Source organism: Balaenoptera borealis (assembly GCF_965194805.1).
Source record: "Balaenoptera borealis genome assembly, chromosome: 1".
NCBI lineage: Eukaryota > Metazoa > Chordata > Mammalia > Artiodactyla > Balaenopteridae > Balaenoptera > Balaenoptera borealis.
Genome location: NC_138860.1, coordinates 63176720 through 63194241, shown reverse-complemented (window position 1 = coordinate 63194241; position 17522 = coordinate 63176720). Strand labels below are relative to the sequence as shown.

The window sequence follows — 17522 nt, the reverse complement described above, 5'->3', positions numbered from 1 at the left end:
GTAAGTGCACTTGCTGAGTTCTGCACCCCTCCAACCACGGCGGGAGTGGGCTAGGGAGCATGATGACAAGTGGGCCCCAGGGAGCCTGCAGCCACCACCTTAAATTCACTCATTCAGCAAACATTGTTGAGTATTTTTTATGTGTCATACTCTCTGGAGGAAGCAAACATGCACACAACCACACTGCAACATGGCATGGTAAGTGCTAGGATTAGCATGCCTAGGGTCTAGTGGTGGGGTGGGGGTGAGTGGGGGGGCGGGCAGGAAAAGGAACACCTGGGCTTGGAATTGTCATAGGAGGCTGCCTGGAGGAGATGATGCTGGACTTGAACCTCAAAGGATGAGTAGGAGTCTGGCAGTTCTCCCTGGATGATAGTGCTTGAGTTCCTAGAACTGAGGTTGGAAATGGGGATGGTAGACCACAGATCACAGTTGCTTTATTTTTTCTGTTTTTTGTTTGTTTGTTTGTTTGCGGCATGTGGGTTCTTAGTTCCCCAACCAGGGATCGAACCCATGCATGGAGTCTTAACCACTGGACCACCAGGGAAGGGTAGAGCATAGATCATAGATAAGAGAACGCATCAGGACAGGAAGAGGACCGTAAGACATCAGATCCTAGTACTAAGATGATTTTGTATCTGTGATCAAGCTGTGTCTTTCAAACCGGGATTTGTGCATGCCTGGGGGTAAGTGGCAGTGTGCCCAGGGGTAGATGACCACATGCATCTTCCTGGAGGGTCTTTTTTATTTTGTGACAAGTAATTTTAAAGTTTCTTTTACATAAAATCATTGAGGATATATGATGACGTAGAATGAAAAATTTGTGTAAAATTTTAAGAAAAATCATAAGGCATCAAAGAAATGCTTAATTGCCTGCTAAAGCAGTAGTGTATATGCCTATCCTTTTTCTTCTGCCATAAATAATAGTAGGGGGTCTGACTTCTAATCTTAGCTCTGTCACCAAATTTATGTGAAGAACCACTTTAATTCTTGAGTCTATGCCTCCTTACCTAGAAAAAGGGAAGGAAAGACTCAGAATATGTCAAGGTAACTTTACATCAGAGTACCTCTGATTCTGCTTGACTTTCCTTTTCCTCATGTCTCCTGGGGTCTTGCTGGCTCCTGCTTCTCAGGGCTCAAACAGGCTTCCCCTTTGGAGTGAAATGGGAGCAAAGGCAGCTGCTCATCATCCAGGGGCCAAGGCACTTTGTCCAAATGGAGCTTGGGGACTTTTACTTTAAAATTGAGCCTTATGTTCTACTTAGAAAACCTGTTAGGATTGAGAGATTTAAAATGTAACCCTTCTCTGTCTACACTCCCAGACAAGGCAGAGGTAGCGTGCGGTGAGTCAGGGTAGGCGATGGCTTCGTGTAGTAGTTAGGGTAATGCCAGCTGTAATAGCAAATGGACATTTCTTTCTCACTCAAATACATTTCAGAACAGGTACCTGAGTAGTGATTCAGGAACTGAGGCTCCTTCTATCTTGTAGATCCTCCATTTTAAGGCCCGACTTCTAAAGTCGCTGTGTTCGTCAGCAACAAGACAAAATGGGAAAGGGCACGAAGAATCTCTCAGGAGGTTTTTATGGGCCAGGCCTGAAAACGGCCATTCTGCTTCCGCTCGTATTCCATTGGCTGGATCTCAGCAAGGCCATGCTTTCTTGTAAGGGAGGATGGGAAATGAGGTCCATGAGCCCAGGGAAAAGAAGTGGGTTTGTGAACACACAGCAGTTGCAGCCCCAGTAACCCCTCTAGGCAGTTAATATTCGTGTTTCCTTTAATCCCACTCATAGAGCACACTTATTGTCTCCCCAGGGAGACAGCCCCAAATCCCATTTACCAACTGCTGCAAAGTTCAAAGGCTAGGTTCTCTGGAGGGCACGCCTCCTCCCCCTCAGGGCTGAATGCAGCTCCTCATGGTCTGACCAGGATAACTGCAAAGAAACAAAAACAGAAACAAAAACAGAACTCCCATAGGATAAAAGGAGGCGTGGGAGATAACAGCAGCCATCAGTCCATATAATTAATGAGCCTGTTGAGCGTCTTTGCCCCAGAAGTGGGGAGACCTCCTAGCGGTGACTTTGATGTGACCCTTGGGGTGGATTTCCTTTGTCTGCTGTTCTCTGGAGCTTCCAGCTTCACCCCCTGAGGCTTTTGCCTTGTCTGTTATTCTCCACAGCCACATCTGAAGCGAGGTTGGAGAGGGTGTCTTCCTTGAAGGCTGTATAGCTTTTACAGGCTTGTCCTGCTTATGGAAACTTGGGGGTCCAAGGGCTGTTTTAAGGTTTATACCACCCAAAGGCCTTTTTTTTTTTTTTTCCAAAGGATTTTTAAGTCTCATGGTTTCTTGGAAAATGTGATCTCTTCAAAAACTTAATTGGTTTCTGATCTACAGAGACCAGACAACTCCATGTGCCAGAAACCACATCCATAGTTCTTTCCCATAGATGTAATCTTCAATCCTAATTTATTTCTTTGCTTTCTTGTCTACATGTTTCACTCTCAGCTTAATGACAGGTATCTTGAGAGATTATCTGAAACTTTACATTTGAGAGGGAAGTTCAGGATGCATTTGTAATTTCTAGTATAATTGTTAAAAGTTATTTAGAATGTATAGCCAACCAGCTAATGAGGGGTGGATGCAATCATAAAATATAATCAATCCAAAAGAAGTCAAGAGAAGAGAGAAAAAATAATATAGAAAAAGAATAACAAATAATAAGAAAATAGAAGGATGGAAGATTTAACCCCAAATATATAAGTAATTACATTAAGCATAAATAGACTTACTATTGCAATTAAAAGAAAAAAAATTGTCAGACAATTTTTTTACAAACCTACACACTTTTTACAAGAGATACACCTTAAAAAATAAAGATGTACAAAGGTTAACAAAGGATAGAAAACTTATACTACACTGTTCTGGTTACTATTTCTCATAACCTCGAAACTTAGTGGCATAGAACAACCATTTTATTATGTTCACAATCTGGAACCTGGACAAGGCACAGTAGTGTGGCTTGTTTGCTTCAAGATGTCTGGGGCCTCAGCTGGAAAGACTTGGAGACTGGGGGTGACTTTAAGGCTTGGGGTGACTCAGCAGCTGGGGACTGGTGTCATAGAGGTATCCTCATATACTTGGCACTTCATGTCAGGACCTCAGCTAGGCAATTGGCCTGAACACCTAACATGGTCTTTCCATATGATCTCTCCGTGTGGGCCAGTGTGGGCTTTCTCAGAGCCTGGGAGCTAAATTCCAAGAAAACAGGACAGAAGTGCATTGATTTTCATGATCCAGCCTCAGAAGTCACATGAAGGACCACAAAAGTTCAAAAGGAGGCAACATAGGCTCCACCATTCCACTGAAGAAGTATCAGGGTCACAGAGTAAAGAGAGCATGTGGGATGGGATACATTGTGGCCAACTTTGGAAAGTATCGGCCGCCATAATCACAAACACTAACGGAAAGCAAGCCAGTAAAGTGATTTATTGATATAAGACAAAGAAAACTTTAGGGTAAGCATTACTGGGGACAAAGAGGGATGTTTCCTAATAACTTAAGGTTCAATTCACCATATAATATATATATTCATTTTAAATTTCTATGATCTGATAAAGTAGCCTCAAAATACATAAAACAAAAAATTGACAGAACTGAAGAAAAAATTAGAATTCACAGTCTTAGTCAAATGTACATTTTTAAAAACACAACCTCAGCAACTGATAAAATGAGGCAAAAAAAATCATCAAGAATATAAGATATGTAAACAAAACAATAAACAAAGTTAACCTAATTGGCATTTATAGAACATGTACCCAGCAACTGTAGGATATAGATTCTTATCATGTGCACATGGAATTTTTACCAAAAAGATCATGCCCTGTGCCATACATATATCAACAAATTTTTAATGCTTGAAATCATACAAAACGTGTTTTCTGACCTTTGCAGAATTAAGCTAGAAATCACTAAAAACAAAAATACACAATAGAAATTCCAAGAGTTTGCATCCAAGAGAGCAGGACGGAAGTGCATTGATTTTCATGACCTAGCTTTAGAAGTCACGTGAAGGACCACAAAAGTTCAAAAGGAGGCAGCATAGGCTCCACCACTCTATTAGAGAAATATCGAGGTGACACTCTAAAGAGAGCAAGTTGGATGGGATATATTGAGATATATGGATAACAGAAATTCAAATTAAAACCACAATTCAATAGTACTCCATACTCGTCAGACTGCCTAAACTTTAAAGACCAACAAGAGCAGACATTAATGAGGATGTGAAACAATCAGGACTCTCCTGTTCATTGATGGTAGGGGTGTAAATTAGTATAACCATTTGGAAAACTATTTCATAGCATCTAAACACATGCTTGTCCTATGACCCAGCAGGCTCGCTCCTGATACATACTTAACAGAAGTAAGTACATATGTGCACCGGAAGAGAAGTACTAACACTAGAATGTTTTAGCAGCTAACAGTCATTAAGAATACAGAATGTTTAGAGAGAGTGAACGGGAGGTGGAGCCGGGGGAGCTGCTCTTGTACCTCCTCCTGGCCCTTGGCCCAGCTGCTCGAGGGGGGAAGAGTTACCGCCACTCTTCGGCATCAGAACTTACCATGATGGCTGTGACCTACAATCCTCAGGAAGCCCTGGGGTCATGGCCCAGATGCACCCAGGAGAAGGAGCGATGTGTGGAGCCCACCACGGTGGTGGTGCCTCCCTCAGGACTTTAGGACCCTCTGTGGACCCTGAAATACTTTCATTCTCAGGACTCAGGGACTCGGCTCGGCCTGCTCCTAATGGTACCCGCTGCCTCACAGAGCACTCTAGTCCTACGTACACACAGCCCCCAAATCCAGCCCACTGGTCAGATCCAAGCCATGGCCCTCCAAGGGGCCCAGGACCCCCTAGGGATGGAGAGGACCCTGATCAGCGTGAGGCATCTTCAGAAGAGTCAGGAGTGGACCAGGAACTCTCCAGAGAGAATGAGGTTGGGTACCAGGAGGATGGGAACCCTTCTTTTCTTTCCATTCCACCTGCTTGTAACTGCCAGGGAACCCCTGGAATCCCTGAAGGGCCTCGTTCTGAGGGAGGAGACAGCTCTTCTAGCAACTTTTGCCACCATTGTACCTCTCCTGCTTTGGGGGAAGACGAAGAGTTGGAAGAGGAATACGATGAGGAGGAACCTCTTAAGTTTCCCAGTGGTTTTTCACGTGTGCCCAGTGGAGAGAAACCTGCACCCCGGAGACAATGGCACCGCGTTCCAGCCAAGGAGGATACTCGGGAGGGTGGACGCAGCGATCCCAGATCCCCTGGTCGACATCGGCTGGGTCGGAAACGGAGTCAGGCAGATAAGCGCAGAGGACTGGGAGTGTGGGGGGCAGAGGAACTGCGTCAGCTTGGACAGGCAGGCTTCTGGTGGCTGATCGACCTGCTGGTATTAGTGGGGGACTATATGGAAACTTATGGCCATCTCATCTATGCTGCAGGCAGCTGAAAGGCAGTGATCTGGACCTTTTTTGGGTCTGGGTGGGAGTATGGGCAGGGCGGCTGGGGGTCAGGGCCCAGGTGATGTTCCAGTTTCTGAGTCAAGGGTTTTGCTATGGGGCAGGGCTGTTCACCCGTTTTCTTAGGCTACTGGGTGCTTTGCTGCTCCTGGCTCTGGCCCTTTTGTTGGGCTGTCTGCAGTTGGGCTGGCGGTTTCTGGTAGGACTGAGTGACCAGTTAGGCTGGAGGGGTAAAGCCACCTGGCTCTTCTCTTGGCTGGCTTCTCCCACCTGGCAGCAGTGCCTGATTCTGCTGCGAGAGAGCAGGCCATGGCAGCAGCTGGTAAGAATAGTTCAGTGGGGTTGGCTGGAGTTGGCCTTGGGTCAAGCAGAGGACCAATAGGCAGGGGAATGCACCTGTAGCTAGTGGTCGCTACTGCCAGCCTGAAGAGGAAGTGGCTCACCTGTTGACCATGGCTGGGGTTCCTGAGGATGAGCTAAACCCTTTTCATGTGTTGGGGGTTGAAGTCACAGCATCAGATGTTGAGCTGAAGAAGGCCTATGGACAGCCGGCAGTGATGGTTCATCCTGACAAAAATAATCATCCCCGGGCTGAGGAGGCCTTCAAGGTTTTGCGGGCAGCTTGGGACATTGTCAGCAACCCTGAAAGACCGAAGGAATATGAGATGAAGCGAATGGCAGAGAATGAGCTGAGCCGGTCAGTGAGTGAGTTTCTGTTCAAGCTGCAGGATGACCTCAAAGAAGCAATGAATACTATGATGTGCAGCCGATGCCAGGGAAAGCATAGGAGGTTTGAAATGGACCGGGAACCTGAGAGTGCCAGATACTGTGCTGAGTAGTAATAGGCTGCATCCTGCTGAGGAAGGAGACATTTGGGCAGAGTCAAGCATGTTGGACCTCAAGATCACCTACTTTGCGCTGATGGATGGAAAGGTGTATGACATCACAGAGTGGGCGGGATGCCAGCGTGTGGGAATCTCCCCAGATACCCGCAGAGTCCCCTACCACATCTCATTTGGTTCACGGATGCCAGGCACCAGTGGGAGGCAGAGAGCTACCCCAGATGCCCCTCCTGCTGACCTTCAGGATTTCTTGAGCCGGATCTTTCAAGTACCCCCAGGCCAGATGTCCAATGGGGACTTCTTTGCAGCTCCTCAGCCGGGCCCTGGTGCCACTGCAGCCTCCAAGCCCAACGGCACAGTACCCAAGGGAGAAGCCAAACCGAAGTGGCGGGAGAAAGTGAGGAGGCCCTTCCAGCGCTGACACCCCCCTCTTTCTGCAAATCAATGTCAGGGAGTCAAAAGGGCTGTGTACAGCACAGGATGGAGTTTGATTTATTTTTAAATATTTAAAAAAGGGAAAATTTTAAGCTCAAATTGTTCACTCAGTATTTATAGGAAGCTCTGGAACCACTCTCCCTCTTCTACCAGCACCCGGGAACTGAATCTTGTCTTCTGACAATACCAAAGAAATAGGGGGTGGCTAGAACAAAGAAGCTAGGGCCTGGACCCGGGCTGGTTGATCTCTGCCATAGTAGTGTGGAAACTGGGCATTTCCCTGGAGTCTGTATGCCTTTGTCTTGTCTTTTGCTACTACAGCAGATGACACTTTCCCCCCCTCTTTAAAAAAAAAAAAGAAGAATACAGAATGTTTAAACAACATGATAAACTGTCCAATTAACAGTAGGCTAGATAAATAAAGTCTGGTATATATATTTGAATACTGCCCTAGGGAATAGGCATTTTATTAAGTGTCTATCACTTCGATGTGATTGAGCTGCTCAGATTATTGGTTGGGGAGGGCAATCAGTGAGTGAGAGCTGGCTGCGAAGGTGGAAGGCGGGTCACTGCAGGGAAGACCAATTCTGCTGGTGTCAGAGTTGCATGTAAAGTGAGCCTGCCAAAGAACCAAAGCATTTATTAATAGAGACTTTCTAACAGCATTCAGTCCTTAGCCTTTCCAGCTGCCAGTTCCCTTCCTAGACAAAGACAGGCTCAACCTGAAAGCCCCACTTACATGCTGAGCTCCCTAAAAGCATGGTCCCACATACAGATCAAATTTTCTCTGGGTTCCCAGTGACTCTTCCTGAATCCTATCGGTTTTGATGTCCTTCACGGTTTGTGTACAGTATACTCCTTAGCAACTGGTTTTTAGAAGCTGATCCCAAATTGGCTAGCCCTTTTCAGAAATTTTTAAGGAAGGCAAACACACAGTAACACTTCATGGACTATCCCTTCCTGCAATTATCATCATAAAATCTGAGGCATAAACAGCTGCATTGACTTTTGACTCATCATCCAATCAATCCCACTGCGTTACACAGCACCAGGCTTAAGCCAGCCCAGATGATTGAGTCTACAGTATCTTTAAAAATGAAACGATAACCCACAGGCTGGGAGAAAAAAATCGCAAATCACATATCTGATCAAGAATTCGTATCCAAAATATACATTTAAAAAAAAAAATCTCAAAACCCAATAAAAAAGAAACAACTCAATTTAAAAATGGACAAAAGATTTGAACAGATACTTCACCAAAGAAGATACATGGAAGGCAAATAAACACATGAAAAGATGCTCAAAAGTCTTTGTCATTACGGAAATGCAAATGAAAACCACCGTGAGGTACCATTACATACATACGTATTAGAATATGTAAAATTAAAAACACTGACCATATCAAACATTGGTGAGAATGTGGAGGACTTGGAACAATCCCACTGCTGGTGGGAATGTAAAATGGTACAACCATTTTATAAACGGTTAGTTTCTTTAATAGTTAAACATACAGCTCCCTAAACACACACCTATATCTATATGATTCAGTCATTCTACTCCTAGGTATTTACCCAAGAGAAATTAAAGCCTATGTCCACACAAAGACTTGTACATGAATGTTCATAGCAGCTTCATTTGTAATAGCCTGAAACAACCCAAATGTCCATGAACAAGTGAATGGATAAATATACTGTGGTGTATTTACTCACTGGAATACTATTCAGCAGTAAAAAGGAATGAATTATTGATTCATACAACAACATGGATGAATCTCAAAATAATTACGCTCAATGAAAGCAGTCAGACAAAAAAGAGTATATATGATTCAATTTACAGAAAATTCTAGAAAATGCAAATGAATCTCTGTAGTGACAGAAAGCAGATCAGTGGTTGCCTAAGGAGTACAAGGCAGGGAGGGGGTTGAGGGAGGGCTCACAAAGGGACATGAGGAAACTCTGGGGGGATGATGGCTATCACAATCTTGATTGTGGTGATGGTTTCACAGGTGGATACTTATGTCAAACCTTACCAATCTGCATATTTTAAATATGTGCTGCATGTATAACAATTATACCTCAAATAAAGCTGTGGGGTTTTTTAAAGGTATGAAAAGAGAAACAGAACTCTCTTCTAGGAGGCAGTATGGTGATGTGACGTGGGAAGAAGGTAAATGGTGTAATTGAGGCCAAAATTAAGGTCAGCTCTGCTCTCCCACTTACTAGCCATGAGAGCTACATAAGTTAGTCATAAAATTGGAATACCAGTTTTACCCAGTAGTAGAAATAAAACAATATAAGATAACATATAATATAACATAAAATATATAACATACATTATTACAATATAACATATATATAGGCATATTAGGTATTTGATAAATGGTGACTCTCTTCCCTTTTCCTTCCAGAGAAAGATATTTGACAACGAGTTTTTTTCGGTAACTCATCAAGAAATTTTTATTTCACCAGAGTCCCACACACTGTAGTTAAAACATCATGTTTCTCTAATTCTGCCACAAGCAAATACTGTATTCTGAGCAACCGATCATTACCCAAGTCTGAACAGTCCTCCCTGTACTTAATAAGTGCCTGAAATTCCATCCTTCTTGTTTTATCTCTTTAGCTAAAGGCTTGAGCCTTTTTAAAATTAAATTATGCACTGAGTCAGCAAATATCCCACCAGCAGACTCTCAGTGCTAGTTTCTTAGGGCTACGGTAGCAAATTAGCACAAATTGAGTGGCTTAAAAACAATAGAAATATATTCTCTCGCAGTTTTGGAGGCCAGAAGTCTGAGATCCAGGTGTTGGCAGGGACGCCCTCCCTCCAAAGGCTCCAGGGAAGACTCTGTCCTTGTGTCTCAGCTTCTATTGGCTCTGGGAGTTTCTTGGCTTGTGACGGCGTAACACCAACCTCTGCCTCTGTCTTCATGTGGCCATCTCTTCTCTGTTTCCTCTTGTGTCTTTTTGAAGTGACATTTGGCACTGGATTTATGGTCTATCCACGATTATCTCTTCTCAAGGTCCTTGACTTAATTACATCTGCAAATATCCTTTTTCCAAGTAAGCTTGCATTCACAGGTTCTGGGAGACATACCTTTGGCAGGGCCACCATTCAACTCACTATAACTTTAGACCCAGCCCTGGGGCAATATAACTGTACTCTTTTCTGTGGAACCAGGACAGGGCCTTGCAAAAGTCCACCCAGTGCTACAAACAGCCACTGCCAATCAACCAGAGTTAGTCAGGGGATGAAGTGTGTTTGCTGTCCTGGCAGGGAGTTGTAACATTTCCAGCGTCATCTGTAAATCTCATCCTAGGGTGAATTAAGAACCTGAGAAAGGGGTGTAGCCAGTGGATAGCGGTGTCAAGTCTTCATTTTTGCCTGACTTAGGCACTGCCCTCAAACACCTTAAATTCAAACCTAGCTGCTGTGAGTCACTCTCTCTGGAGGAAAACCTGCAGCTAGAGATTCATCCATCTCCCAAGTAGGCAAATTTCCCGAGGTAATTCATGAGTTAACATTAAAATGTAAAACCCCCTATCCAGTGGGGCAACTTAACCTCCATCAGACCTCCCCAGTAACCCAGATGAGCACAGTTTAAAGTGTCAGTGTGCTTGTGATGCAAACCAGCCTCAAGACAGGCCCCCCTCCCTTATAGGAAGCCTCTGCCCCCCAAGCCCTCCCACGCAGCTGGTCTAAAACCTACCTCTGCCTCTTCTTTTCCTCCTCAGCTATGACCAGTTTTCTCTTCCTCTCCAAATAAAGGATCAGACTTCTTCATCCTTCTCTTTTTCTGATTTGAAGAATATTTTTCTGTTTTCCTTTATTTTTTTCCAAGTCAAAAATCCATTTCTTGCTCTGGCTTCAGATCTGAACTTTTCAAGCCTCTGCAGTGTTTTAGAACGCCTTGGTGATCTGGGCAGGCCACCTCTCTTGACAGCATTTTCCCTTCCACCTTCAGCAAAGATCCTTAGCTGTGCTCTGCTTGCCTTTCTTCTCACGAGGTCTGCGTGCCTGGTGGTGGCAGTGGGGCAGGAGATGGGGGCATGTAGTGCCAGGTCTGTGTGTCCTCATTGCGTGTCCTTGGAAAATGGCTCCTCCCACACACCCTTTCTCTTTTATATTTCTTTTTCCATGAAAATTTTTCTGCCTTGGCTCTTTCACGGAGCCTGCTGGAAGCAGCTTGCTAAAAATCGATTTGCTTTACTGACTTCTCTCCTTCCTTGGAGCCTGAACTTTGCCTGTGTGGTCACTTTTACTGAAGCTCAGAAACCTGTTCCTTTTTTGCAAAAGCCAAATCAAGAAAGACACCCCCATCCTGGGCCTCTGCCTCCATTTCATTTCCAAGGGACTCATTGAAAGGAAGTGACTGGCTGTCAGGGGGGGCTGGGTTGAAGGACCCCAATTCCACTCTATTCTGGGTCTTGACAACCTGGCAACTGGTTTAAAGAACTGGCTTTCAAACTTTGCCAACTGTAGTCCACAGTGGGACATACCGTTTACTCAGAGCATACGCATATAGGTATGTGTAAATTTTTAAAAGGTTTCACAAAATTATACCTATCTTTACAATGGATGGTGCTATTCTCTATTCTATTTTTTTTTTCTTTTTTTTTTTTTGCCAGATGCTAGGCACGACCCATTGATTTTATGATACACTAATGGGTCACAGTCTGCAATTTTGAAAAACACAGGTTTAAAGAAAGCTGCCCCCGTCTCTGCTCTTGGTTAGGAAGTCCATCAAACTCTGCTTTATTGTTTCTCTTCAATTCACCCTCAAGGCTTTTTAGCTGCTGCTTCCTGATCCTATGATGAGGTATATATCGATCCTAGAGCCTTTCTTTCCCTGCCGGTCTTTTTGAACAGCCAGTCCTTTCTGCTTTCCAATCACGGTGTGTCATCACACTCCATCGCAGGCATGCGGGTGGAAGCACAGACACGGTCATAAATCAAAACCTCTAGGGCCACTGTCTCACTGACCTTGCAAATATAAACAGGCCCACTTGCCCAGATCTTACCCTCCTGCCTCCTCTCTTTCTCTGCAATCCTGCTTCTCGGTGGAAAACAAGAGCAGCTTCTCAACGCCGCTGAGACATGGCTGTCCACTCGGGTCCTTTCAGGTCCTATCCCCACACCTTCTATATTAGACTCAGTAAACCATGTCTCTGGCAAAACAGTCTTAGGACTATCAGGTTTACATCTCCTCCTCTCGTAACAGGTTAACTCATAAAAGCGCTCAGAATTTACATCCTACTTTCAACACTGGAGGATGCTGAGCTGAGTTTACTGTTGCTCGCATTTTTGCATCAGCAGCCAAAACAGATGCAATGTGGGATTGGGGAGGGCATCTGATCTTAACCCCCCCTCTTTTCTCAATCTTAAAACCTCCAACTTCTCAAAAGTGTACTGGGTGGTCTTCAAATGTGATTTCTCAGATTCACTGACCCATGAGCTGGAGTTCAGTCTTTACCACCAACAAGGAGGAAGGATGTTTCCCCACCATTTTTATTTTCAGATTTTAATTTCATATTCTCTCCCCTAGCAAACTTACAGCCTCAGAGTTTAGGTATATTCAGGACAGGTTATCAGTTCCCAGTATTTGTCATGTGAAACCAAATCCACACAATCTGAAGTCGATGTTGTTTGGGGAAAATGGCAGGATCAAAGGCTCGCAGAAAGACAGAACCAGGTGGGGATCCCAGGGGACACCACCTGCTGACTTCTGGCTCGGGTCTTTCTGCACACCTGACAGGTGAGGACTTCTGTAACTCTTTTCAGTCTGTGCCTGTAACTTCCTCCAATGGAGAGCCCTGGAGGCCCGCAGAGGAACAAAGAAAACTGACCTCTGCGAGAAGTGAGGGGCCACGCCAGGAGGAAGCCCTTATCATCCCCATAGTTACACAAAAGTTCTTGGTTAATTACCCCTTCAGAGTTTTGTTTTGATTCCCCCCCAACCTCATTTTTAAATGACCCTTAAGAAACAAAATAATTATTTTTATTAATAATAGTATAAATAATATTAATTATTAATAAATAAAAGAATAAAACTCCCTTAATAAATATTGTTGAAATGGAAATGTGGCTCACATTTATATAAAATTTAAGGCTCTGACTCTAGTTTTATGAAATGTTGATATTTTAAAGCCGAGACCGCCCTGAATCCTGGGCCCAGAATATCCCCAGGGTCTGACACTATCCCGACACTATTGTCGGGGCTTACTTTCAAATTGGTATTATTTTGTTGTTACCTCCCAACTGCAACAAATTGAAATCTGTCACTGACTATTTCCTAGGTTCTGTATTACTATCAGGGAGAAGAGTGCCTTAGCATTTGCTCAGAATTCACTTGGTATAGTGTTACTGCTGTCATCTACTGCTGCCTAACAAATTACCCCAAAATGTAATGACTTAAGACAATAATTTTATTTTGCTCCCCTTTTTATAGGTAGGAATTTGGACAGGATGGGGCAGCTTGTCTGTGTTTCACGTAGTGTCAGCTAGAGTGGCCCAAGGGGTGAAGGATGACGCTCTAAGAGGCTCACCCACATGGCTGACTGTTGGCTGGGAGCTTGGCAGGGAGTGCTGGCCAACAGCCTTTCCAGCTTGGTGGCCTTGGGGTTGTTGGTGTCGTCTGACTTCTAATATGGCAGCTTAGGGCTTCCGAAGAGAGAGCACTGAGAGCCAGAAGCAGGGAGCTGCCCTTAAGGCTCAGGTTCAGACACTGGCTGTGTCACTCCCACCATATTCTATTGTGAGAGCAGTCACAGAGACCACTCAGATTCAAGGCAAGTGGACATAGACCACTATTCGAGGAGTGTCAAAGATCTGGGGTTACCATAAGAAAAAATTCCTAATTGCCAATATAGGCTTCTGAGATTGTATACATCTTTGCCTCAGAAGGGCAGAGAGTGAGCATGGACAGAACATAGCCAGGACCCTGGATTTGCCCCTGGGTTTGCTACTGGCAGCCCAGTAAAATGATGAGCCAGTAGCAAATACCTGATAAATACCGTTGTGTTGTAATTAGTGTACCTGCCACATTCCCTTAAATGTGGTACTGTACTGAGGACAAATTCAGTCAGTCAGTGAATCAGAAAATATCTATTAAGCAGACATTGAGCTAGGTTCTGGGAACCCAACAGCTCACAAAATACCCTAAAAGTCCGAAGACTATTTTGCCACAGATGTGGTTTAATGAGTCTAATAAAGAAGGTGTGGTCTCTGCCTCATAGAGGGTATAGTCTTGCATAGGAAACAGAATTTATCAAATTATTTCATAAATAAATGTAAAGTTACATCAAATAGAAGTGCCATAAAGGAAAGGTTTATGGTGCAATGAGAGGTGGAGATCAGGGAAGACTTCCCTAAAGAAATGATGATTGAACTAAGATCTGAACAATCGGTGAGGAGGAGGAAGACTGACCGTCCAGGCAGCGGAAATGGGCTTCTGCAAAGTGCCTGGGCAAAAGGAAACTTGGTGGGGATGGGAAGCCAAAGAAGACCAGTGTACTGGAAAGGAGTGAGCCCGAGGGAAGCCAGTGCAAGCTGAGGCTGGAGAGTAGAAAGGGGCCAGAGACTGCAGGGCCTTGGAGACCATCAAGTTTGATCCCCAAGGTGATATGTGGACACCTTGCCTGGTACCTAGAATTCTGTCCATTCATCCAGCCATCTATCTATTCATCCATATACCCATCTGTCCACTCACATTCCACTCAGTCATCAAAACCTGCCTGGTTACTCACCTTCCATATGCTGGAGGTACAGGGATAAATAAGACTACCTAAGCTGTACCTTTATAGAACTTGTGTACACCCCAACCAGGTGTTCTATTCTTTATTACCTTTACCAAGCCACCAGACCTCTAAAAACCTCTCTAGTTCTAGCATCCAAGGATAATATCTCACAAACCTCACCCTTAATTCACCCTCACTCCCCGGTCATGCTTTTGAAAATGCATCTTCTGGTCACAAGGAGTACTTGGGCTAGATTGGGAATGATCTGACACAGCTGCTCTTGGAAATCCCTCAGGAACTACCAATGATGATACAACATTGTGCTGACCTGCATGGGCAGGTCTAGCTACGTCCTGGTTAGAGTCATAGGCTACTCCTTTTTTCTGTCAAAGACATTTCTTTTTTCATAGCCTTGCTGGCTCTGATCACATCATTTTCCCAAGGGGGAAATCTGATGTGGATGCCTACTACAAGGGAACTATTCTGCTGATCAATCAACTAAACTTATCTAATTCCAAGTTAGCTCCATTCAGTTCAGCTGGACTCAGCTCAACTCAACCCAATCCATCCATCCATCCATCTATGCTTTCAACAAGTATTCTTTAAGTACTTTTCTGTCAAAGTCTATGTTGGGCCTGGGGATCCAGCTGGGGTTTCTTCCACCAACCAACTCACCTCCCCTTTCCAATCAGAATGGTATCAGTGTATTGTGTGGAGAGAAGACAGGACTCAGAGCAGGACTGCGCTATTTTTGCAACTTAGCCCCGACACTTATTTACTGCCTTGGGCAATTTTGTTAACCTCTCTGAGCCACAGTTTCCTCACCTTAAAGCAGGAATAATAATACCTACTTTGTGGGAGTTTTGTCAGGATTAAATTTATAAAAGGCACTCAGAAATGGTATCCAGGGTCTTCCCTGGTGGTCCAGTGGTTAAGACTTTGCCTTCCAATGCAGGGGGTGTGGGTTCGATCCTGCAGTCAGGGAGCTAAGACCCCACATGCCTAGTGGCCAAAAAACCAGAACATAAAACAGAAGCAATATTGTAACGAATTCAATAAAGACTTTAAAAATGGTCCACATAAAAAAAAAACTTTTTAAAAAAATGGTATCCTGGACTTCCCTGGTGGCGCAGTGGTTAAGAATCCTCCTGCCAATGCAGGGGACACGGGTTCGAGCCCTGGTCCGGGAAGATCCCACATGCCGCAGAGCAGCTAAGCCCGTGCGCCACAACTACTGAGCCTGTGCTCTAGAGCCCGCGAGCCACAACTACTGAAGCCCACGTGCCACAACTACTGAGCCCGAGCACCTAGAGCCCGTGCTCTGCAACAAGAGAAGCCACCGCGATGAGAAGCCCGCGCACCACAGCGAAGAGCAGCCCCTGCTCGCCGCAACTGGAGAAAGCCCGCGCGCAGCAACGAAGACCCAACGCAGCCAAAAATAAATAAAATAAATAAATTTATAAGAAAAAAAAATGGTATCCATACCCAACACAGTGGATGAACACAGACCAAGGAACATCACTGGGAAATTTCTTAACACTGCAAACCAAAGAAGATTCTACAGGTTTCCACAGAGATAAAATAGGTCAATTACAAGGGTCAGGAAACACATTGGCTTCCGACTTTTAAAAGCAAAACGATAATGGACAAGTTTCTAGTTCTGGGTATGGCAAACACACCCTCCACCTAGACTCTCCCATGGATTGCCCTTATAAAACCTGGGCAGAAGGATACAGCTGCTGTTTGAGGACTCTGAAAAGTAAACAGTTTCAGGCAGATCGAGGAAGAAAACCAGAATCCAAACTAGTACCAAATCAGCAGTGTGTGTATCATGTTTTCCTCTGGAATTTACAACCTTGACTCAGGGCAATGTGACAGTGATGGCAGCAATAGCCTGAGGCGCCTAAGAAATGAAATACCCAGCAATAAGAAGGAACAAATTATTGACTCAGGCAATAGAATAGATGACTCTTAGATGCATTTTGCTAAGTGAAATAAGCCAGATCCAAAAGACTACTGTATTATTTCATTTATTTAACCTTCTGGAAAAGGCCATACTATAGGGGAAAAAAACAGATCAGTGATTGCTAGGGGATGAGGTGCAGGGAAGTTTTGACTATAAAACGAATGGGGCATGATGGAATTTTTTGGAAAAAAGAAAATAGTATCCATTAAGTCTTCTTGCCATTTTTTAATCCTCTCTGGACATAAAGGAAAGACTAAGTAAAAAAGACCCAAAGCTCACCACAACACCTGGAAAAGAGGAGAACCCACTGGGGAGGAGGGCACCCACCACTGTAGTATGGTCCTAACCCTTGTTTTTGCCCTTGATTTACCGTGTTCCTCAAAGATCCCTTTGGACACCTCTGCTGAATTCTTTCCGGGAAATTGGCATTTACCTAAATTACTCTATTGCATCCCTGGGCTTAGGCTGATCCTGGATTTCTTGTGTTCAAAATCAGGACTGTGCAGTTGAGCACATCTTCATGTTTCCCTCGGTGTTGTGTCAGCCCTTCATCATCATCAGTGCATGCCCTTTAAGCAGGGAGAAGATACGGGGCATGGAAGGAATGGTGGCAGCCTACCCAGTCCACCGATCCAGCAGAACCCTGGTGGAAGCCCAGTTAGGGACATCCTACAGTACTGGTAACAGAGGAGCAGGGACAAGAAAAGAAAAAGGAGCAGCACTACATCCAAGGGTAGGAACACACAAAGAAAGTGAAGCCACATCAGCGTGAGTGCTCTCCAGTCTCTTCCCGCCACAACCCAGGCTACCATGTCATTAAACATCAAGGTGCCAACTCTGGTCTAAAAATAAGTAGGCGACTAAACCATAGCATACCCAGAATTCTGCATTCTTAGGTTCCCTAAACTTAGGAAGGCATTCCCTTTACCTCATTGTTTTCCACTCGTGGCTATAATCAGATCTAGGTTTCTTATCTAAAAAGATTGCCTCCCATTCAGATGCTGCCCAGAGTCATCTCATGTGAATATCTTCCTC

General features: G+C 44.5%; 1 protein-coding gene and 1 pseudogene across 2 annotated transcripts in view; both read left to right on the top strand.

Moving 5' to 3' along the window:
- STYXL2 (serine/threonine/tyrosine interacting like 2) overlaps positions 1–17522 on the top strand; it is a 32239-nt gene that overhangs the window by 893 nt on the left and 13824 nt on the right. The window lies entirely within an intron of this gene.
- On the top strand, positions 11–17522 carry LOC309613673 (dnaJ homolog subfamily C member 14 pseudogene; annotated as a pseudogene). The gene has a single exon. The product of its transcript is annotated as a dnaJ homolog subfamily C member 14 pseudogene (transcript).